Here is a 26,392-nt window from a genome sequence, read left to right as displayed (position 1 = left end):
GTCTTTTGGCTGATCAAATCATTTGGGCAATCAAGTCATTAAAAATACTTTTTTAATAATGGTTGACAATGCCCGAGAAAAAAAAAATAATATACGGACACGAGGAAAATTTCTGCGAAAATTGTCGAAAAAAAATGCATTTTCAAAACATTTAATTATTTTTAGAGGCACTATAGCTGCATAATACCAACTGAATTACCATGTAGGATACTCATGCAGGTCCACAGAAAAATCAAATATTATTAAACGATTAAAAAAGTGATTGAAATGTGGCAAACATAGCCAATATATGAAAAGAAGTGCAAAAAACAGCATTTTTCAATTGCTCTGTCTGTATCTCTAAACTATTTTTGAGAATTTTGGAAATGCTCCAGATGCGATTATATTTCATATAAGGCTTAAGAATCATGACTTTTCGAACACAGTGTTTTTTTTTTGACACCCTAATGGCGAAGTACCTATATGAAGTACTGCAAAAGGTCGTGATCGTCATAAGACAAAGAGAAAAGCGCCTTCTTCTATCTCATGCGACTAAATGAAAGTATTCTTTGATCAATTTCGCATGACAGCAGTCATGAAAGGATGTTGTGCTTCGTTTTAAAATTAAAATTTCTGAAATATTTTGAAGGATATATGCAAGGAATAATGACTAGTTGATAAATTAGTCATATACCTTCAATCCACCGAGTTGAAAGTGGTAAAAAACACACACAAAATTGCACACATTGCACAAGGAATAAATATTGTTTTAGATTTTTGTAGCATGTCTTTCATCTTTCGTGTTTCTATAGATATTGAAAAGGGCAGATATGCAAACATCGCGTGACATCTCTCTTTGAAAATGTGAATGACAAATATATTCAATATGAAGAATTTTCTCAGTGTAGATTAGTTCACTGGCCGGCCCTAGAGCACCTGACGTATAGCACAGACTTCAAAACATCAGCGTACCTTCTGAGGTTCGGAAGCCAGGGTAACAACTTTATCATAAACTCTCTGCTTCTACGGATCAGGAGCTCTTTCAGGTTGTTGCCTCTTGGTCTAGGCTGCTCAGCGTCCTTGGGCGCTACTGTGTACCTCTCAACCGGAATGCTGCCATACGGTTTTGGGGCATGTCGTCGAATACATTTAGTCAAATAAAATTTCGTCAAAAGGACATTTAGTCGGAGGGGAATTTTGTCTAGCGGATCTCTTAATTCTTTTCACATTGTAACGGTCGACTAGCTTCGCCGTCCGATTCGTTTGGATTAACTATTATGTATGTATTCTCCAATCCAAAAACTGATTGAACTTTTTTATGTGTGTATATCCATATGTCAGTTATGATGGAAGTAAAAATAAGGCCGCGCACGTTTCGATCTAATGTAGAAAAAAATACAATTGAGTAATTATCAAAATAATTCACGGTTCAATCGAGTCCCTCACTTAAGTATCTGGGAACCCATGGTGGAATTAACAAGTGGTGTCAGGGTAGTTCGTAGCATCCTCTGTACATTCGGAAAAAGGTGAGGTTAGAACCAAGATGAATACACCACTAGGTGTTCCATCAGCCATCTTGGATTTTAGTATGGGAGAGCCAGCCGGTTTGCCTTCGCTTTGCACTGAAAATGATTTTTTCACCCCCGCTTTCTTCTCTCCCACAAACTTGGCAGATTGGAGCACATAGTACTGTATTCATCTTGATTAGAAATACCTGAGAAAGCACATTCCTTCCGAGCATCAAAATGGCGGAACCTCACCTGCAATTCATGGAGGCACTTTCCGATATGATCGCCCAAGCCCTCAAAGCATCAATCGGAAGTGCTGTTCAGCAAGCAGCCAACCAGAATCCGGATTCAGACTTGCCAACACCGAAAGTTCATCCGTTCACCAAGTCCGAATACTTCAAACATTTTAATTGGACACTACAACTAAGCCGGGATACGGATCATTACGCAAACTATGCCAGAGTGCACATGGGTGCTGAGCTCAATAGTGCACTAAAGTTCTTAGTGAGTCCTAATGATCCCGCACTGACTACGTACAACGACCTTCGCACCACGCTTATTGAACATTTCGACCGGGTCAAAAATAAATTCGCCGAAAGCATCAAGTTCCGGCACATCGTCCATCAAAAGGGCGAATCCGTAGCCCAATTCGTCCTTCGACGAAGCAGGGGGGGGGGGGGGTATCACGTGATACGTGATACCCGTGAATGTTTCCGTGGGAGCAAAACCTGGCAGGCTCAAGCTGTACGTGGTGTTTGCTAAATTCGACTCCCTTCTCGGAAGCGAGTGGAGTTTGTTGGAGAAATCGACATAAACCGTATGTTCGCTCCGGAAGCATCAATCAACTCAATTTCCTACTCGGAACTCTCTTCGGATCAAGAAGCACAACTGTCAGAACTGCTGGATAACTTCAAGGAAATCTTTAGTGACGTCGCCGGGAAACTAGTTAGTCCACTTGAAGCCAGATGCAACTCCAACATTTGCTAAAGCGCGAGATGTGCCTCTCGCTCGAGATCGGTACGCAGTTGAAATTGAAAAAAAAAACAACGCCGGTTTCTATGAGAAGGTGGAATATTCAGAGTGGGCATCACCGATACCGATACAGATTTTCAATAAGTTGAAAGGAGCAATGCTATTCTGTCATTTGGACCCGACCGATGCCTACACACATCACTGCGAATATTCCGGCTATATGGCAGCGGCGTATGGAGACCATTCTTCATGGATTGGACAACATCGTCAATTTCTATGACGACATTATTGTAGCTGCTCATAACTTCAACGACCTTCTGCTTTCTCTCTCAGCGACTATGGATAGGTTGAAGCAAAACGGCTTACGGCTGAATCGATCAAAGTGTATTTTCGGTGTTTCCTCTAGAATATTCAGGTCACAGAATCAACCGTCACGGGCTTCACAAGTCCGACAAACACATTGAAGCCATCCGCGACGCACCTCGACCGGAAACGCCCGAGGAACTGCAGCTCTTCTTGGGTAAGGCAACATATTACAGTGCATTTATCCCGAACCTCTCCTCTAGAGCACGTAGTATGCGTGATATGCTGAACGCCGAAAAATTTGAGTAGACTCCGGAAGCAGTCAAAGCCTACACAGATTTGAAGCAGATTCTAATTTCACCGCAAATATTGATGCAGTACGATTCTACACTACCCATTGTATTGGCCACAGATGTAAGCAAAACCGGCCTAGGAGCCGTACTTTCTCATCGGTTGCAGACTGGAACGGAACGACGCACATGGTACAAAATGGAGCAACAGTACCTACCGACAAATTGACAAGTGGTAGTGTGGGAGGTGAAGAAGTTTTTCCATTATTTGTATGCCCGTAAGTTTTACTTGATTACGGACCACAAATCGCTAATTTGTATTAGCCGAATGGCAAACTACGCTGACTATCTGTCACACTTCAATTTCGACGTGATCTACAAACCAACCAAATTCAACACCAACGCAGATCATTGTTCCCGAATTCCCAGCAAAGCAACGCAATCCGAGGTCAACACTCTGTCTATCGATGAATTTGAAGTGTTCGCGAATCTTCAAATTGAACAACTGCCAGTCCGAGTCGATCACATAGCACGCGAAACACGAAAGGATCCTCAACTAGTCGGGTAGTGAAACCAGCTGTTCTTTGTTTTGCAATCCTGATTGACTTACACATAGCACACTTTGGCGTCGTCAGGTCTTACGTTTACGGGCCAGGAATCGATTCCGATATAGAACGGACTGCAAAGTCATGCACGTAGTGCAGCCATCACTGGGAGTACCCGAGCGGTCCATGGGAGCGAATTCATGTGGATTATACTGGTCCAGTTGTTGGTTCTGCAAATGGGTCGAAGTTGAAGTCACCACATCCACTACAGCAGCGACCACAATCAAGATTCTCGATGGATTATTTTCAATGTATGTAGCGCCGGTAGTAATGGTATCGGACAACGGCCCCCAGTTTACGGCTGCGGAGTTCAAACTATTCCTCCAACAAAGCGGCGTTAAATATCATAAGTTATCAGCACCTTATCATCCGGCGACAAATGGATAGGCGGAGCGTTATGTTCAAACGGTGAAGAATGGCTTGAAGGCAATGGGAATAACACACGATAATTTGCAGGCCAACTTGAACGTCTTTTTACAGCAGTACAGAAAAGCTGTACTGTACTACTCGGAGAGACTCCTCATCCTCAAGACGAGTTCTTCAAAAACAACCGAACCGGCGAATCGCACCACCTCACACTCTCCTAAATCAATCCTTAGACGGGATAGTCAATAAGGAATAAAAAAAAATCACGCATGCAAAAATAATGCTGTCCAATGAGCAGCTCGAAGTTATTCCTATCCCTCTAATGTCCATTTGTTGACAAAAAGAACGAGCAGGACGGGAACAACTTCAAGCTACTTCGAGCTGCTCATTGGACAGCACTAATATAAAAAAAAAAAACATCTCGGTTATCGCTTTCCTTTTCTTATTCAACAATTGGACCAGGCGGCATTAAATTTTTTTGGATTTTCAAATGGCTCAAACAAAATAACCTTCAACTTGGCCATTGCGTTACCACGGGATTCCCATACATTTAAATAAAAAAAATAGCAAATCAAGACAAAATTTCAAAACGACTTATCTGTTTTTGTAAACAAAGATTCAAACGACGATTTGACGAATCTGATAGCTCTCCCACGCAAACCAACACCATCAAGAGGTAGCGGAAAGCTTCACCAATCATCTTTTTACTCTGATACATTGGGCCGGATTTAGGGGGGCCGTGGCCCCGGACCCCCACAAATCTTATGTACCAAAACCAACCTTTTTTGTACATTTTGGGACCCCAACAAGCTGTCGGTCCCGGGCCCCTTCCGGCTAAATCCAGCCCTGGCCATACTGTCCTAATCTGAAGCGGAGCGATGTGATCTGCTTCGCCATCCGTTAAAAGTGGATGTATACAATTCCCGTCACCCATGGCGCTGTTATCGATTAAAAGAAATATATACAAATATTAAATTTATTTTATGTCCGACACAGGGGTCTGCGAAGCGTCCATGTTTCTGATGCCAGCATCAAAATCATCGATCAATTCAATACGAAGGCGTAATCATAATTGTTGAAACCTGTCATTGAAAATGTATTTTGAATATCGTGATATTTTGGCGAGGTAGAGCGCTTGGTGCCGATTGAAATATAAAAATTTATTAAAGGCATCAATATTCTTGTTGAAATAGCACCTCGCATTCATACTTTCGCACAAGTTTTTGAAAAATGATGAAAAATAATTACGTCCATTTGGAAAAAATCACCTCGGAATAGTGGTTTGTTTACAAAATAGAATTGTCAGTGGGAAACCCAATTTCAATAGAACAATGGGAAACTCAAAGATGTTGGCTATTGTCAAACGTAGTGGGTAGGATTGGGGTTGCCAGATACCTGATCCGACAGCTCTTGGAAGGTACGAGTGAGGGGGGCATAAAAAAATAACAAGGAAAAGAAAAAAAGTCCAAAATGCAATTATTTCATGGACAATTTTTAATTTTAATGGTAAATGATAGCAATTGAAAAATATCCAGCCAGTAGAGTTTAGCACAAATTTATAATTAAAAAAAGTACTGGAACTTATTTCTGTAGAATATTTTGTTTTTTTTTTCTTTTTGGAAAAGTCCTGCTTTTGCTGATGGACTCTGAACTATTGAATCCATAACACCAAAATTTTAAAAGTACTGCCAGAAACCATTGATGTGTTGTCTAAACATTACCGTTTAATGAGGTTCTTGCTTGGATTCTGAAGTAGAATCGGTGAAGCACGTCATATCAGCATGACCTCATTCCTAAAATTATTGGAATGTCATGGCACATGTTAGTGGTTTAGACACGACCTCGGACAAACCCGTAGAGATGATGCAATGGACGCTAGACTCATTCATTCAAGAAACATGCGCAGATGAGATGCTGCGTGCGCTTCCTAACCCCACACGATCTGAGACGCTACTCAGGTGTCTGGTTGAAAATTTTCGTTTACTTTGCTCCAACCAGAGGTACGATACAATGAAAACAACACTACTTTTTGAGAGTTACAATTTTATGAAAAATAAAACATTCTTCCAAACAAGTTCTAAAATAACTCTCTATTACTTTGGTTGTACGGCATCATCACATGGGTCGAGGTCGTTCGACTACTCTATGGTAATGGGTTGCTAGAGCAGTCCATGTTTTCGTTGATTACGATGGGCATCAGCTTCATCCATCATTGCCTCACTCTAGCGATGCCATTATGCAGGATTCTAGATTTTGCCTAGACCTCTATTGCTTCTAGGGAAGCCCACAGTTTTTCTAGATTTAGACTAAATAGAGGGACTCTTTACATTTATTAACCTGATCCAGGATGAGCATGGGGCGGCAGAATGGTTGGAATCTTGCCAGCTACCATCGAAGAATTGTCAACCTATATCCGAATTAGGATAAGTCGCCAAAATTGTATAAGTTGTTCTTAGTGGTCGAGCCAACGTTTCAGCTGATTAGTTGGATCGGTGAGTGACTGATATGTCGCGGCATTTTTTTGGCATCCACGGATTTGTCTTTGCTCCAATCAGGCGTCGTAAAATATCGTAGAGGAGGCGATTATCACCGGTTGCTGCTGCTTTCCTCCCGCGAAAAGAATGGATTACAGATGTTACCCGACGAAAGATTGAGGAGCGTTGAGAAGCAAAGATTGAGGAACGGGTAGAATCAGGAAAGTAAAGTAAGAGTAGGTAAAGAAGTTGGAAGTGTCCCTTTATTTGCAATTCATTGACTACGGGAGGGATTTCTATTGTCTGAATCACGAAAATCTGTGTGGCGCCCAGGGATGCAAAGGATTTTCAGATAGGGTCGGAGCTTTGTCTGACCCCATTCGGATAGTCGCTGATGTATACCTTGAGCTGCTTTGGCAGTTTATTGTTGTCGAAAATCTGGACGACTCTGATTTGCCTAATGATCACGAAGCGCTATATTAGTACAAAAAATTGACCATATGCGTCTTTGCGGCGGGTCTCGCCATCAACGTCATCATGACCAGGTGGTTGAGTGTCAACGGGAACAGCCCCTCTAACTTTGCAGTAGCAGGACGATTGGAGGATATCAATATCTTGACAGTCTGATGACATAAGACGGCGAAATTAAGATCGACATGGAAGCACGACTCAGAGAAGCTGGGGCTACCTTCGCTAGTCTTTGTAATATTCCGAGACCCAACCGGATGGATCCATGCACCAAATTTCGAGTTTACTACTCTATCGTGAAACGTCTTGTGTATAGGCAAATATATCGCAGATGATACAGCTGTCAGAAATGGTTCACATGCACGATATAGGGGAACTGTTCCATTTTCCATCTCACTGAACATATATTTGTAGGGATTGAGAGGGGCATGAGTCAATATATTTACTCATCGCAAAACAAAGAAATACAGCACCAATCTCGTTGCTTCTTTTTGCTAACACGCGTGCTTACTGGTGGAAAAAATCACAAAAATAAGAAACAAATCGAATTCCTTTTCATTGCTTTGTTTTTGATGGGATGGAAATAGTAGCTATGGGATGAAGTGCCGAACCGTTCCCCTACACGGTGTGAGAAGTAGGAAGTAAAAAGTGAAAAGTGAGAAGTGCAGAGTGAGGGGTGAGAGCTGAAAAGTGAGAAAAGAGAAATGAGAGGTTAGAAATGAGAAGTAAGAACTGAGATATGAGAAGTGAGAAGTGGGATGTGACTGATAAGAAGTGAGATGTGAGATTTGAAAATTGTGAAATTAATCCTTATTTCCAATTTCCCTCTTCAGTATTTTTGCACCCTTCTTCCTTCTTCTTCATTCTACCTTTATCTATTTCTTTCTTTCTTCTTTCTTATTTCTTCTTTTTTCTACTTTCTTTCCTTTTGCTTTTCCTTTCTACTTTCTCCCCTCTTCCTTCTAATTTCCTCCTTTCCTTTCTAATTTATTTTTCTTTCTTCCTTCTTTCTGCTTCTATCTTCCATACTCATTTTATCTCCTTCTTTCTTCTTCTTCCTTCCTCCTCTCTTCGTCTTATTTCCATCTCCTTTTTTTCTTGCTTCTTCTTTCTGTCACATCTAATTTTTACTTCCTCATTCTTATCATTATCATTCTTCACTTCTCACTTCTTTCTTCTGTTTTCCTCGCTACTCACTTCCTACTTCTCACTACTTCTCACTTCTCACCACTTCTCATTTCTTACTTCTTAATACTCACTTGTCATTTGTTACTACACACATCTCACTACTAAGTATTCACTTCCATTTCTCACTTCTCACCACATTGTACTCACTTCGAACATCCCACTTCTCAGTTCTCACTTATCACTGTTCAATTCTCACTGCTACCTTCACTTAATAAGGAAACAATTTCAACTATTTGGCCAAACGGCATTCGGCCAAATGACGTTCGCGTAAATGACTCTTTCGGCCAAAAATGACCATCTCGGTTAAATGACCTTAAAACATATTTCTACATGCTATGAAAAGTATTTGATAAATTATGGAAAAATATAAATGTGTTCCTCTCGATACCTTCCTAACTCGATGATCCATTCAATATCGAGTAAGGAAAAGTTCACTGAATGAGCTTTTATTAAACTTTTATAAAAACTAGTTTACAAACTACAAAAACAAAAAAATGACTAGTTTATAAAACTCTGAAAAAAAATCGTGAAAATATTGAAAGGTAATTTAAAAGTGTTTGACAATTCTTGAGGAAATTATGCTCAAATTTCTGAAAGATTTTTATGGATGAAGCATAGATGATAAACATCTTATATGGATTCGAGGGTGTCTAGTAGCTTTGCGAGCAAAGGCGTAGGATTGCCAATCTGGAGATGGCGAGTTCGATTCTCGGTCCGGTCTAGGATGTTTGCGGGTGGGAAACATTCTCGACTCCCTGGGCATAAGATATCCAATGTACTTGCCACACAAGATACATTCTCATCCAATGGCGGACATAGAAAACTTTCGATCAATAACTGAGGAAATGCTAATGGAATACTAAATTGAAAAGCAGGCCAAGTTTCAGTTGGAACGTAGAGCCATAGAGGAAGAAGTAGATAGCTTCAAGGAAACGTTTGGCACATTCAAGAATAACAACCATACCGTGCCTCGATTACTGGTCTACATAAATTATGAGGTGGCCCCGCTTTCGTTCTTTGAGTCTCATAACTGTTGGAGGTTATGTAAATCCTTTTGGACTTTGCTCTAGATTAAAAAATCAATTGTTTGGTTAGAATAACCTTCAATTACTCACTGTAATTATTTAGCGAATTGAGCAACGAAGGTCGAAGCTCATGGAACTCGTCAACGAACGGTGTGGCATGTCGAAGTGGCCTATGGATGGCATGGCACACATACAAAATGAGCCCAATAAAACAATATAAAAAAGGATTGCATGACACCATTAACTGATTAAAGGACACCGTATCTCGCGGAAGAGGTCGACGGGCGTATAAAGTCGAAGGGCAGGCTAACTAGTGGCTTGATTTAACGACATGTGGCGGTGCAATCAGTAACGATTCCGATAAAAATGCTCGAGGTCAGCGGAAAAGATTGCAAGATTGTGCTTGAACTTTCGGAGCCAGGACGCAGATTTTCCATAAGTCGCGAGAGAGGCCAATGCACACTTATCACTGACGGTTCATCCATTAAATGAAACACAGCCGAATGTTATCCAATTTTAATCAACTTTTGTCTAAAAAATGAATTATGTTCACCCCATCTAAGAGACCAGACTGAATTAAATTAACATTTACATTGTTGATTGCAAAAAATATATTGAGTAGAACACCTTTCGTTTCGTGTGTTTGCTGGATATTATGAAGAATCATGTTTCCTATATAAAATAAATAGCTTTGCGTGCTGACATACTCCAAATGTTCGCATCCAAAATGTAGCCAAATGCATCCTAAAATTGCACCGCAGCTCAAATATGGTTCATAAAAACCACTGGCCATAAATAATCGCCTCAAGCATATTGGATTACCGAACGCATCTGCTTCATCTGATTGCTGTCGGTCGAACTCGCTATTCAAATGAGCGTTTCAAAGATAACGCGCATGAATGATGATCACCCGAAGAAGCCCAGAACATAAAACTCGAGAGCCTCTAATGTTCTTTGCATGACCGAGCAGCTTGCATTTCACGAAAGAAAAAAATTACAATAAACCTTAAGCACCCACCGTGAATCTCGAATGTATCGAAATTCAGACGTCGCGTCGGTTGCTGCAAAAAAAAAATATAGCCATAACGAAAACACCGAAAATCCCACCTGCCCTTAAATGCTTCGTTGTGATTTGACCAAAATGATTTTATCTGATCCCCCTATAGCCCTTTCGTTCAAGTTCCAGCCCAAGCCATCGGGTTCAGGTTGGCGAAGAGCATTTCCATTTCGACTCTTTTTGCTCTTCCGCTGCTTTATCCTACCTCATTTTTTCGGCCAATTCACGGCGCATATCTCGAGCATGGGACAGAAACAGAAAGAAAACTAATTAAGTTGTTTAGTCGGATAAAATTTACTTAGTTCAAGTAAAAATCATAATTCAGAATTATTACGAACAGAATAACTTAAGAACATTGAAAAAATGAAGGTTAATTGAACTCAACTGTTTCAGTGATGGTGATAACAATTGTATAGAACGTTTATTTAGATTTCAAATGGATGTCTTCTAACACCAAAAATATTTCTGCATTTCAACAGTGTGCTTTCATTTTTTGTCGCAACGGATTAATACTAATTTTTGGGAAATTGTTATGGATGTTATCCATCACTCGGGACTACTCTCAGTGTCAGCCTTACGGGTTAAAACCAATCTGCTACAGAAATAACAATACACTTCATTAATCCTTTCGGCCATATGGACACACGCAGCAGAAATGGAAGCCGACCGAAAAAAATGAAACCTAATGCACCTCCATCGGACCTTTCCATTCAAGCAGCCGAGGGATCGCTTAAGCTTAAAGCCGTGCTTATTCTCACCTGCCCAGCCAGCAGCAGTGGATGACCCGAACCCGATCCTGACCGGGGCCCCTTTTGTTACCCTCGCTTGTTGGCGTTGTGTGTTGATTTTGCATTTTGGATTAGCCGACCGAAACATTTTCGCCCGGCTTTCACTCTTTCGGTCGGATCGGAATGGGATTCCGTTCTGGGAATATTTTGGGACGTTCCCTGCTTCTGGGAACGCACGGCGATGATGGTTCTGCTGCATGATGTGAGTGATATGGTGGGATTCCGTGCGGTTTATCGAATCAATCCTAGGGATGAAGTGTGAAGTTTTGTGCCGCTATCCATGACAATGAGGGGGTCAGGTAGAACTCGATTTAACGACCGCAGCTCTGAATCTTTTATAATAACAATAACAGCGAAAGGGTATTGTGAAATGGGTTTCCTATCTGGAATTTGCAAATGGATTCGGACAGATGTTAATTATAAAGAATGGTGAAATTAAAATTTCATGATTTTTTCGATTATTGTTACTCGTGTATGCAAAGAAGACTACATCAGTGGTTAGAAGCTCTTCTGCATTTAATTAAGATTAATTTAAATTACTCTTCTGTGGATAATTCTCAAAATCGCAATAAAACTTCACCTCATCGCATGCTTTTTACATCCTCACGAACCTTTCATGTTCGCGCACATGTTCTCGTATTATGTAAGTTTTATTGATACTTGAATATAAAGCCATAAAAGCGGGGAAAACGGGAGACCGATACAACCGATATGAGCCACTGTAGGAACAGCGAACAACGAATTGGTAGTATAAAATTGTGTAGAAACTGATGAACGTGCTCTGCTGCAGTGGGGTACTTTCCCTACAGTGATTCCAGAATCTACGGGGAACGATTTTATTTATATGGAAACCCGTCCGAAACCAATAGCTGTATGAACTTCTTTTTTGAAAAATTCTGGCGAATGGCGTAGGTAAAATAAACTTCTTGGCCAAACTAATTGACTAAGGTCCTTGCACTATGGAGGATTACCATACGAGCGCGCGGCCAAAAATAAAGTTTTTTCTTTCGCGATTGGTTTTAGCTGGGTATGATCAGAATACCAAGAAAATATATTATATAGGTGGAATTTATTTTTTCCATTAATATCCATATATTGCATTCATTTATATACATTAGGGGGTCCCAAAGCGTAGTTGACGGGTCATATGACTACGGGCTTAGTGATCATATGGCTACCGCTTCTGCCTCATACGCAGGAGGTCGTGGGTTAAATCCCAGGCCCGTTCCATTTTTCCTCCTTTGTATCTTTTCATATATTTCTCATGTTCTAGCAATCGCTAGAACTGGAAATGGGTTTTCGTACCATTTCCATCTTCTATCCCTATGCCTACAACATGATTAGTTCTAGCAGGTAACTATTAGAATTCGAAATGAGCCAAAAGGCTCGTTTCGGCATCCAATTAGAATATACACCACCCTTTCATTACTATCACATTGGCAACCCGTTAACCAAGACGAACCTCTGCCATAAAACCTGCAATAAACTCCTTTAACGTCCTCACATCTGTGGAGCGGACGTCCCTACGTCACTAACTAGCTCACCTTCGTATTGATCTAAGGGTCGACTCACTTTCTGCTCAAGGGGCACACTCAAACTCCCAGATGGACGCAACAATTAAGAATGACCATGCGAAGGACTAGCTTCCGTAATGTAAAGAAGACGGACGTTGGTACATTTTATATCATTTTTTTTATTGAAAAAGTTTTGGGTTAGTGTTAATGGTTAGTACCGTTGCGGCCGTTTGACGTGGGCTTTGCCCATGGTTTGTGTGTGGTATGAATTGTTAATTTATTATTCTCTTTTGGAAGTGTGTAGCAAGTGTGATATCTAATGATGTATTATCCACTTTATCGACTATACGCACCACGTGAGTCGATATACGCAAGCGCCGCAACTGATTTGAATTTGAAATATGCACAAGCAGGTCATGGGCAACAACGTGACGGAAGCCTCAGTTTTTCATTCGATTACACACGGACCACAGGTAAGTCACATTTCTTCCTCCATAAACTTCTAGCAGTTCGGCTGGTCCGATTCCAATTGGTTCGGAAACGCACATTTGGCGATCCTGCCAGCTAAAATTCAAGTTCTAAATTCGTCACCTGGTTTATTTGACAAAAAGTGGTTACGTAAATATATATATAAAAACCCAGATTAATCCACCTAGCGGTGATGATGCCTTTCTCGCTCTTTATAAAATGTGTCGAGAAAAATTCTTTAGAGAGGTCAAATAGAACAAATATAAAGCAATTAATGGTTTTGACTCGTGGAGAAACCATATCAAAACCGTCATATAATCGGTTGCAGATGAAATCAGGGGCAGAAAAATTTTAACATGTTAAAAATCGAGTCATCGCTGTATCTTGTACATATTCATTCATGGGATGATGCTATGGCAGTTTCATTGCAAAGAAGAAAATAGTAGTTTGTGCAACTAGTTGCAATAGGATATTTTTTTCAGCACGAGTATGATAAATCTGTACCAAAATGGTACAATTTTATTTACTTCACATGATCAATCTCGCCAAAAAATCGTGTTGCTGCAGAAAACAAATAGATTCCATGTTATCGTGCCACATTAGGTGCTGGACAGACCATAGAGCGATAAATAAACCTGCCTTTGGAGAATTTGATGTCATGCTCACCAAATTATTTTATTTATTACGTGACACAGAGAATACACTGTTTGAACACCCACCCAAACCAATTGAGCCAAATGTGGCCATGTAACTATTGTTCTAATGCTGGTTTTCCATTATAGCACCCAAATGAGTGCTATTTGGAAAACCAGCCTTTGCTATAATGGAAAATAATGGATTTTATGCAACCCATTTGAGTTGCATAATGTTCATTAAAGCACCCATACATGTCATTGGTATGGAAAAGTAGTCCGTTTCATCACTCAAATGCTAACTGTAAACCAGGTATTATGATCAGAAATTGCAAAATATTTTTTATGAAGTTAAATTGTAAACAAATAATCAATCAAAAGCCTGAATGCGTCCATTTTTGAAAGAATTAAAACCAAAAATAGAGAACTATTCAAATTACACATGCTCCAAGATCTGAAAAAAAATCGTATCTTCGAAATATTGAGAATGTAGCTAAAACCATTTTGAGAGCCTATTCCGACTACAAGCTTTATCAGGATAAAGCTATAATAAGGAGGCTCTTGATGTCAAAGTTGTCGTGTAAGATCTCGTAATCTACCCAAACTATAAGCGTTACCTTTTAGAAAACCAAGAATGTTCAAACGTATGTAGCAAGGATTTTTGACAAACTACATCCTATTTACATTATTATTAGGACGTACCTTATCATTATCGGATAATAGTAAAAGAGTAAAAAATTGATTACCTGATAACTTTCCCTCAAAACCACAAACGCTCATTAATAATGAAATTTATTTGTTTAACGATACTTCAAACTACGGACAAAATTAGCTCAAATCCTATTCTCGGTTGCGCATGAAATGCTTGCTCTAACTGGAAGACTTGATACTTTGAATTTCCCTGATTAAAGCAGAATTCGCCATCTCCTAACTCACAAACCAATTGAGCAGCTTACTCCGATATATGTGTAATTAGTCGTACAAAGGGTTTCAAAATTCCATCAACCGAGCTAGCGATTTTTGGATTTCAAGTTCTTAATTATATTCACGGTAATCAAATAGAACATGAGTTATGAGTATTAATCGAATGATTTAAGATAAACGCAATTGAAAAACGCTCATTTCTATGAACATTGAAGTTACTCCCCCTCTCTTTATGGAATATTTCTGTTCCAAAAAAAGCGTGACTTGAGACAATTTTTAATCTGTATTTGTCGATGCCAATTCAATAGCTACGAAGTCACATACATTTTTAAATGTTCATATAAAACAAACCTGGGGCCCTCCTTAGCCGTGCGGTAAGACGCGCGGCTACAAAGCAAGACCATGCTGAGGGTGGCTGGGTTCGATTCCCGGTGCCGGTCTAGGCAATTTTCGGATTGGAAATTGTCTCGACTTCCCTGGGCATACAAGTATCATCGTGTTAGCCTCATGATATACGAATGCAGAAATGGTATCCTGGCTTAGGAACCTCGCAGTTAATAACTGTGGAAGTGCTTAATGAACACTAAGCACTCGTCTTCGTCAAAAGATAAAGTATTTTGACCTTAACTTCTGAGCCCATAGTCCGACCCGGCCAATTTTCAATAGGAAACAATGGGACAGGATTCTGCGTCGAATGCAACTTGTTGCGAGTAAATCGGTTAAGGGTAAGTGCCTGAAAAATGGGCTAGACTTTTCCACTCGTTGTTGTCTAAAAAAAAGTATTTTGACCATAACTTCTGAACCCATAATCCGATCCGGCCAATTTTCAATAGGAAACAATGGGATAGGATTCTGCGTCGAATGCAACTTGTTGCGAGTAAATCGGTTATGGGTAAGTGCCTGAAAAATGGGCTAGACTTTTCCACTCGTTGTTGTCTAAAAAAAAGTATTTTGACCATAACTTCTGAGCCCATAGTCCGATCCGGTCAATTTTCAATAGGAAACAATGGGATAGGATTCTGCGTCGAATGCAACTTGTTGCGAGCAAATCGGTTAAGGGTAAGTACGTGAAAAGTGGGCTAGATTTTTTGCGCACATACACATACATACACACACACATACACACGCACACACATACACACACACAGACATCACCTCGATTCGTCGAGCTGAGTCGATCGGTATATAACACTATGGGTCTCCGAGCCTTCTATAAAAAGTTTGTTTTTGGAGCGAACATATAGCCTTTACGTATACTTTGTATACGAGAAAGGCAAAAATAAAAGGTTTGCACGTAATAATAATTGCTGTTTTATGAGAGCGAACGTTGAATATGACTAACGTTTCGTGAGCGCGAGTAGTGCTCGCATAAGTGCTCAGTGCGATCAAACATCGCTGAAATTTTATGAGCGCGAGTGGTGCTCGCATAAGTGCTAAGTACGATAAAAAAAATCGCTGAAGTTTTATGAGCGCGAGTGGTGCTCGCATAAGTGCTCAGTGCGATAAAAAATAGCTGAAGTTTTATGAGCGCGAGTGGTGCTCGCATAAGTGCTCAGTAGGATAAAAAAAAATCGCTGAAGTTTTATGAGCGCGAGTGGTGCTCGCATAAGTGCTCAGTGCGATCAAAAAAATCGCTGAAGTTTTATGAGCGCGAGTGGTGCTCGCATAAGTGCTCAGTACGATGAAAATCACTTATGTTTTATGAGTGCACGTTTCATCCGCATAAAGCGGTCAGTATGATCCAAAATCACTTAAGTTTTAAAAAAAATGCTTAAAACAAACAAAAAAAAAACAGCCTCAATGTTGTAGCAAAAAAAAATAGTCCAAACCCAAATGAAAAAAAAAATAATAAAAATTAATTGATGTTCTAAAATAACTTACATCTAGAGAGATTTAACGTATGAACTACTAATGCGAATTTTTCATGATGTGTAATTGCGATTTCTTTCTTACGTATGTATGTTCTTTAATAGAACGTGAAAACGATCCCCACGTAGACATGGAAAGTGCAGGAAAATACGTTCGCCTATGGATCCTGATCCGCAAACTAGTGACGACGAACACGAGTACAGCGAACAAGAGGAGTACGCCTTATCGGAAGGCAACTACGATATAGTGCACAGCAAATAATTTTGAAAATTCAACGACGTGTAAAATTGCAGCGAACCCGATCAAACGAATTAGCATTTGATATTCAATTAAATTTGATTGAATTTTACAAGCAAGCACAGATTAAATTTATTTCGATTCAAAAGAACAGTAAGATCGGTTGAATGTTACGTTTATTTGCATGCTCCAAATATGTGCATGTAAATACATTTAAAATCACAACATATTTTTATCTGTGTGGAGAGTGACACGGAGAAGGAGAGCGTTATGATTCCTAGTGATGTAAGTACAATTCAATCTCATGAATTACAGCAAATAGCTTCAGCGTAGAGTAACGAGAATTTCATAAACGACATCTTAGGTTCACGATGACACAAACACGGAGTTAGTATACTCGAACACCACCGACGAACGACTGCAAAAGATGGAAAATGTGTTGTTTAACATAACGAAAACACTAAACTCTATGCAATCCGTGCGCCCCATTCCTTCCAATCCCGACATCGACGAAAATTGGTCTACATCGGCCGCACCCAACAATTTGTCCGACATCAATTCGTCGAGCATTAGATGGGACAACATAAAACCATTCCCAACTGGAGTGCCGGCCAACAAGATGTGGGAGGAATGGAACCGGTACATAGAGAACTTTGAAATCGCTGCTTCCCTCAGTAACGCGAACGACCCGGCGCGTAGGAGCCAGCTACTATTCCTCTCAATCGGAGCCGAGCTACAGGGCATAGTAAGAGCCGCGAAGTTGAGACCAAACCTCAACAATGTCAATTGTTACAAAAATTTCGTCACCAACATCCAGGAATACTTCCAGTCAATGACTGACTCAGCAGCAGAGCACGAAAGCTTCTCAAATATGAAGCAAGAGAGCTCAGAAACAGCAATAGCCTTTCACGCTAGGCTTATGACCAAAGTTCGAATGTGCGGATACAGCCCATCGGATCAAGACCGGTTCGTCAGGGCACAACTCCTCAAAGGCTTGCGAAACAAGGAGTTAGTGAAATCGGCCAGGACCTATGGACATGATACCAATTACATAGTCCAAGCTGCAACTCGTAATGAAGCTTACGAAGCTGAAGCGGCTGCGTCAGACCAATTCGAATTGCGTCGCTCAGAGCCATATGCAGTAAACCGCGTACATCAGCAGCAAACGAAATATGGTTTCTCAAGGAAACGCCCGAACACGGAAGGATGGAAAGGCAAAACACAAGCCAAGCGTTTCAAAAACAATCAACAGACATTCCGTCGAGACGTACCGAGAGAAACGAATTCACTCCGTTGTCGACGGTGCAACTTTCCCCGTCATGCAGGCCCCGATTGTCCTGCCACGAATAGAAAATGTAACATTTGCGGCCTAGTTGGACACTACGCAGTGGTCTGTCGCAAAACACGCATTCGACAAATTGAAGTCAAAGCCTCAACATCCCCTACCCGAAACGACGATATGGATCACACGCAGGTACTTAATGATTAAATTACAGAACAGAATAAACTAAACAAGAATTCGATCATCTTATCTGAAAAACGCTTATTTTATTCATCAATCCGCATTATCCAATTCTAGCATGTGAACGCATTATCACTTGAAGATGTTTTAATCGACTGCTCAATAGGCTCATCAAGCCCTATCCGACTACTAATCGACTCGGGCGCAGACGTCAACGTGATTGGAGGGAACGATTGGATTCGGCTCAAACATGAGTACGAATTGGGCTTGGTACAACTCAAGATTGTTGAAAATCCTCTTACGAAAGGTCTACATGCATACGGTGCGAAAACTTCAATGACGATAGAATGCATCTTCGAAGCAGATATTGTGGCTTCTGAACTAGGCAAAGCTAGCTCAAATACAGTTTTCCACGTGGTACCCAACGGAACACGATCCCTACTCGGTCGCTCAACAGCCAGCGACATGGGCCTCCTACAGATCAGAACGCGAATCAACAATCTTGAGAGTACTGACAAAATCGAGATATTCCCAAAAATTCCAGGCGTCAAAGTAAAATTTAGCGTTGATGAAACAGTACCCCCGGTTAGAAATGCTTACTTTAATGTCCCTGCAGCTTTTCGAGAAGCAGCGAAACAGAGACTTAATGAAATGGAGCGACAAAACATTATCGAGAAAGTAACCACTGCTCCGAATTGGATCAGTGGAATGTCCGCAGTGGCCAAAAGTAACGGGGACTTCAGATTAGTAGTCAATATGCGGGCCCCGAACAAAGCGATAAACCGCGAGTATTTCCGGCTTCCTCTGGTCGAAGAGATGAAAGTCATACTACATGGATCGAAATACTTTACCAAACTTGACCTCAGTAATGCATTTTACCACCTTGAACTGCACAACGACTCTCGTGACCTCACTACGTTCTTGACCGAGAATGGTATGTATCGCAGTATTTATTGAGTGCATTTATTTAATATACTTTACAAACACGCGTTTTCGACTTGTAGGCATGTATCGGTTTACCAGACTAATGTTTGGGGTAAACTGTGCACCCGAAATTTTTCAAAGGGAGATGTCGCGCATATTAGAAGATGTCAAGAAAAAAATCATCTACATAGACGACATTCTCCTGTTTGCCGAAAATCTTGAAGAGCTACATGTAATCGTTAGTAGAGTACTGGAAATATTGAAAAATAATAACTTAACGCTGAATTCTTCTAAATGCGAGTTTGACAAGACTCGCCTCAAATTTCTCGGACACGAACTCGACGAAAACGGTTTCCACGTCGATGACGAGAAAATAAAAAGCATCCGTAACTTCCGTGAACCTTCTACCGTTTCCGAGTTACGCAGTTTTTTGGGTCTGGCTGCATACATCAGTTCATATGTAAATAACTTTGCAGACCTAACGAACCCCCTGTGGGAGATCGTAAAAGCTAAATGCTGGACATGGGGACCAATCCAAAGCCAGGCTTTCAAAGCGGTACAACAACATATTATCAAGTGTTGTGTGTCTCTAGGATTTTTCTCCGAAGGCGACAACACAATCTTGTACACTGACGCGTCACCAGTGGCATTGGGAGCTGTCTTAGTACAAGTGAATGACCAAGGGACGTCTAGGATCATAAGTTTTGCTTCCAAATCACTTACTACCACTGAAAGGAAATACGCCCAAAACCAGCGCGAAGCTCTCGCCGCAGTGTGGGCGGTAGAACACTTTTCCTACTTTCTCCTTGGTAGAAAATTTACGTTGAGAACAGATGCACAAGGAGTGTCCTTCATCCTCAACCGTTCGCGTGAGGACTCCAAAAGGGCCTTGACGCGAGCCGATGGATGGGCCTTAAGGTTAAGCCCATACAATTACACTGTTGAATACGTCCGTGGGTCAGATAATATCGCTGATCCTTCGTCGCGATTGTATAATGGGCCTGATAAACCATTTGATGAAGACTCAAGCCCGTGGGAGATCGCAATGCTCGAAGCAAACGCAGTTGGTTTTATAACACCCGAGGAAATAAAGTCAGGAACATCGAACGATGAAACGTTACAAGCGGTAATAGGTGCACTGGATTCAGGGTTTTGGCCTGCTCACCTGCGTAGGTACCAGTTACTGAAAAACGATTTAGTCGTTCGAGATGGATTGCTGGTGAAAACAGGATGCGTAGTTATCCCCGAAGTACTGCGGAAACGAACATTAGAAGTATCACATCTAGGGCATCCCTCTGCTGCTAAACACAAAAGCATCCTGAGGCAACGCGTATGGTGGCCTGGAATGGCAAGTGATACTTAGAAATGGGTTGATTCTTGTTCCGCATGCGCAGTTAACGGAAAACCAGAAAAACCTACTCCGATGCTTCGTGTCCTCGCTCCAAAAGCAGTATGGGAGACAATCGCGCTGGATTTCAACGGCCCATATGTAAAATTTGGTGGGATTAGTATCCTCGTCATTGTCGAATACCGTTCGAGGTACTTAATTGCCCGACCTGTTAAATCCACGAACTTTGAGCAAACCAGAAAAGTACTGGAAGAGGTTTTCGAGCGAGAAGGTAATCCGAAGTACATCAAAACGGACAACGGCCCTCCATTCAACGGGATTGAATATAAACGGTACTGCATTGAACGAGGAATAATCCCAGTATTCTCTACTCCTTTGTTTCCCCAACAAAATGGATTAGTAGAGAGTTACATGAAGCTCATCAATAAAGCTATGGCGAGTGCTTCATTGAATAAAACTAACAATTCATACCACACAGTTTGTATGCTACATTTAGGTGGGCGGTTTCGGGACATGCCTTTACCCGATGGAATGGGGTCGCCTTGGGAGTTGGGCGAGAAAGTCTAGAGATGATTGCAGCCGCGGGCCTGAGTCTCTTGTCGAATTTGTTGGGTGGGGTTCCGGTGGTTGAGCCGCTGGCAGGATGACGATGGTTTTGGACGAATAGACTTCTCCGCCCCGATGACGATGATCTTGAACAATGCTAAATCTCCGCCACGATGATGAGGAGCTTGCTTGAACGATGGAAAATCTCCGCCACGATGACGCGGAGCTTGAACGATGGGAAGGACGATCTGCCGATGGTCGCTGGTTGGCAGCCCTGGCAAACGGAAGCGGGAAAAGCGTGGCTTCCCCTTCTCGACTGTCGTATGTCGGAAATCGTGGGGCCTTCCGGCCACCGTTGCTTGACTGATGTTTAACGCTTGGCAAATCCTGGACTTTCCAGGTCGCCTTGGCCTATACGAAATCACGGGGAATGTTTTTTTTTTCTTCTCCTTGCTAGACCTCGTGGTGGCGCCCTTACCGGTTTTCCGCGACTGTACTTCCTCTCGTACCTGGCCAGCCGACTGGAGGAATCCACGTGTTTACGTGTGGACTTCCCTCGCTGTCGGGGGTTCGCCGGAGACGCTTTTGGCTCACCGACCTTTTGGGACAATCCACCGAACTTGATCTGCACTTCTCTCCCGATCCGGACACCGGATTGCTTGATTGGGGAGGGTCGGACAGTGCTCCGTGGCGACCAAAATGACCGACGAACTTGCTACAAAATTTCTTCCGTACTGGGTCACCAAGTTCCAGTCCAGCGTAATTCACTTTTGGGTTTTCCACGGTCTAAAGCTTTGATAATCGATGTAGATGACCCACGGACATTTTCTTTTCCAGTGGAACTAAAGCACGCTCAAATATCGAGGAATAACAAAAATGGACCTTTTTCGTTCCCGATATAACACCGACTGCCTTCTCGCTGCTGGCCTTTTTTCTCGCTCCCGTTTCTTTTCTTCCTGTCTCCTCTTCACACGTCTCTGTCTCACTCGTCTTCCTCCTTTTCATTTCGCCCCGGATGTTTATTTTCGCCTTCGTCGTCTTGGAGATGTTAGCCGGTAGCGTTAGTAGTTCACACGTTTAATCCAAAAGAGCCACATAATCACCAAGGTATGTGCCTATTCTAAGACTTGCAGGCACGGTTGGGAAAAATCATGTTTTAAAAAAATCGAGGATGATCAAACTCATCCGCGATCTTACTTTTAAATTATCAGATGATAAAAACTCGCTAGCGATTAAGAATCGTTTGAAAAACGTATCTTGATTTGAAGCACTAAGCATTTTGAACACTTTTTCCTTACTACCATGAAACCATAACGCCAAATATAACGATATAAGATATAACGAGACTGTTGACAATTAGCTGATCATAGTAAAGATTAATGTTTGAATGAAAATTCAGTGCTTATTATCGTTTGAGTACACTATTTAAGAAGTTGTCGCCGGCGACTACTCGCCTACTGTTTTCACGTGAAAATTGCAATCATTATCATCTGATTATGACTCAGCACAACACTGCTTACAGGTGCTACATGCGAAGCCTAACAATATATAATTAGTGTTCGATTAGTAAGTACCGTACTGTGCAAAACATCATGTAAATCGGTCATAATTGTTATCGTCGGTAACAAACCTAACCCCAGGATCCAATAAAATTCCGTAGGAGCTCGTGGCGAGTGCAGAGATGTTCTCGGCTTGCAGTGGGCGAGTGACTGCATCATCAATTCCTTCCCATCCCCAATGACCGTGAGGACGTGGCCAGCGCCGTTATCGAAAATCCAAAATACTAGAGCTCTCGGACTGTGCACATTGAGGTTGGAGAGCAAATCCCATCCATTGGTGCCCTGTGCAATTGCGATTGTTCTGGTCGATCACGGAGTAGCAACTACGAAATGCACGGTCATCATGCTCATGCTCATTAGGGGGTCTCAAAGCGTAGTTGGCCACACGTTCGCCTTATAAGCGAATGGTCATGGGTTCGATTCCCAGCCCCTCCACCAAACCCTCGCCAGTTGTCGGATCGCGCCTTACCGTCACGGCTACCTGATAACGACTGACAACTTGTTCTTCTCGGAGGCATTCCTCCAACGTTACCCGGATTAAATGGCAACTGGTTAAAGCACCAGTCTAGCGTATTGAGGGTCGTGGGTTCGAGTCCCATCGAAGGGAAAGTGGTTACCTCCAATAGATTTTTCAAATCAATATCTTCCACATAATGTACATATTCACATATGAGTAATCACAAGTATTTCCGGTTGAAACAGCAACTCTTTTCTAAGACGGCTGAAAACCCTAGAAATGTCGCGGAGCCAGCCGTCCAGTATGCAGAGCTGAGACTTCCTACTTTTTCTGAGAAGCTCTCCGAATGGATCAATTCTTGGGACAATTTCAAGTCGTTGAATTACCTTTGAACGTCGTTGAAAGATGATGCGCTACTACAAGTCAACCAAATTCAAGTCGCAGCTGTGAACTATGGACTAGTCTGGGCCACTCTGGAGTCATAATACGAAAACCGCAAGCTTATTGCACAGGAACACATGAGAACATTTTTTTTCATCTGCTCCGATGAAGATAGAAAGTTTCCAGGGGTTGAATCATCTTCTAACGACATTCCTAGTCTACACACCAAAAAATTATCAATGTTACAGGTGACATAATGGAAAAAACTGACACAATACAACAAGACGTAATATGAATTGAGATGTATTTTTCAGTCAATTTGGGTGCACAAAAGTTTCAGTACAATCGCCACAGTTTTAATGAAAAATAAACTGAAATTTACATCCATCGAACCCAAAGCACAGCAACCGGTGCGATGAACGTATGAAACGACAACACATGTACCCAACAGCCAAGCAGCCGACGGGTTGATGCAATGAACAGAGCATGCGCAGAAGAATGTAGAGCTTGTTTCACTTTGAACTCTGCTTCTTCATGAAGCGGTGCTGGTTGTGTGGTAACGTGAGTGGCGCTCGCGCATTTAACCAATGTTCGATTCCCGTCTGGTACTTTATCATTATTGTTAAAATAATACAGCCGTGTAAATTTAAAAGTGAGCTTAGTTTCACATTTATCATGACACAATTTCGCATCAATAATGATGCTCGTGGGTGTCGGTCTCGAAGCATCTAAAGTTACATGGCTTTTTCGAAGAGTGACCTTCAGCAACTGGAAAAGTTGGGAGAAAATAGAGACAACTGGAGCACTCTGCTAGCTTTTTCATGCTTTCCCAGAAGCTGGATGACGATACGATTTGCCACTGGGAAACGTGCCACAGTTCAAAGGACATTCCTTCGTGCAAGTCGGTGGTGGAGTTCCCGGAGAAGCACTGTGCCATACTTAAATCTACGTCAGCGCGAAGGAGTAGTGATATCAGGAGGCCTATCAAGAGCCAAGTGGTTCACGCTGCAGTATCACCAAATGGAGGTTGCCAAGTCTGCAACGGTGGAGCGCATTCCAATGATCAGTGTAGGCGCTTCAGGAAAATGAAGATAGGTTATTGTGGTAGGAAGGTTAATGTGCGAAAGTTTGAATTATGGTTGCAGTGTCTACGATCTGGTCATTTCGTTTCGGATTGTTCGAGGCCTACGTGTGGCAAATGCGGAGGTAGTCACCACTACATGCTTCACCCATACGTTGCTCCGGTGAATCACGAGCAAAATTCGATTCAGCACTCCTCTCAAGTCCCGCCAAAAAGCCCTCAAGCCGCGAACCCACCGCCACTGCAATCCAATCAGGTCTAAAACCGCCCAACAACCAATAGTCCACAGTCTACACAAACACCAAGTACGTCTTCGGTGAGATTTCAACGTATTCGAGAGAGCTTGTCTGTTAAGGGAGTGGGTGGTAGTTCATCAATCAGCAAGCGAGCAGTGTTTACTTCGGTTTCTTAGTATAACTGGTCGTACGTGGCGTCTGAGCTGAAGTTTCTTGTGCTGCCGAAAACTACGTCGAACGTCGAACCACAGCAAAGTTTCGGTGCATTGTCTTGGAGCATACCAAATGATTGCGGATCCAAGTTTCAATGAATCTGGTGTCGTTGACGTGATTTTGGGAACAGTCATCTTTTACGATCTTCTGTTAGAAGCACAGTGGAAGCTTCCTGGTTCGGGATAAATTCTGCGAAATACACAACCCGGGTGGGTCGTTGCTAGAGGTGTTCCAGAAAACTCTGTTGTCAGCTACAATACGGTTGCTTCTACGCCAGAGACTACCGAAGAACTATTCGAGGCGCTAGCTAGATTCTGGAATCATACCGCACGAAAAGCTGTTTGTCTGTAGAAGAGTCTGCATACGAAGCGATATTCGAGGAAACGACTTCCAGAGAATTGGATGGGAAGTTTCGAGTGATGCTGCCGAAAAGAAAACACATGCTGGGAATGTTGGGAGAATCAAAGGTCATTGCGAAGAAACGATTTCTTCCAATGGAGAAAAGGCGGAATGCCAACACCGAAACGAAGGCCTGGTATGCAGCATTCATGCATGAGAACCACATGAGTCACATGAAGAAGATAGCCGGGGAAGATGGTGATTCAGGCCCAGAGTATGACATCCCGCATCAGGCAGTGTTGAAACCAGCACAGCATGGCGACAAAACTGAGAGTGGTCTTTGATAGATCGTGCTCTACGGATTCCGGCGTTGCTTTAAATGACATCTTGATGGTGGGACCAGTCGTTCAAGGCGACCTCCGAAGCATTCTGCTACGTTTCCGGTTGTACAGGTACGCATTTGAAGGAGACGCGGAAAAAATGTACCGGATGATATGGTTGCACGAGCAGGATCAGCAGCTTCACAAGATATTTTGGAGAGAAGAAATTCTCGAGCCTTTACGAACTTACGAGCTCACCACTGTAACGTACGGTACAGCATCGGCACCATATCTTACAGCTCGGTGTTTTAACAAGTGTGCTGAAGAGGGCAGGGATCGCAGAGAACTTCAATACCCCACAAGTATTAAAATCGTTTCCTTCTAATCAGAGGGATGACCGTCAAATACTAGACTTGGATGAGAAGGCAACTGTAAAGACGCTGGGCCTTACGTGGGAGCCAGCTACCGACACCCCGTGGATCAAAGTTCCAGATTGGAGGCCAAGTGGGGCAATCACTCACCGTGTTGGTCTTTCCGAGATTGCACGTTTGTACGACCCCTATGGACTTGTTGGTCCGGTGGTCGTTCAAGGAAAACTTTTTCTCCAAAAATTGTGGAAGGCCAAGTACTCCTGAGCCACTAAGCCATGAACTGCAGACCAATCTATGCGAATTGGATACAGTATCAGTATACAAATCAAAAATTGCGTCATTGGAGGATCTTAGCAGAAGAAAAAAGAAGCAGTCAACACCCAGGTTGGAGTTATTTGCTGCTCTACTGTTGGCGCATCTCTATGAGACCGTTACGACGAGCATGGCGATTGAAGCAAAATCTTTCTTCTGGTCTGGTATCGGAGATA

The sequence above is a fragment of the Armigeres subalbatus genome, chromosome 3, assembly GCF_024139115.2.
Source record: "Armigeres subalbatus isolate Guangzhou_Male chromosome 3, GZ_Asu_2, whole genome shotgun sequence".
NCBI classification, from domain to species: Eukaryota; Metazoa; Arthropoda; class Insecta; order Diptera; family Culicidae; genus Armigeres; species Armigeres subalbatus.
Note: the sequence above shows the minus strand (reverse complement) of the source record.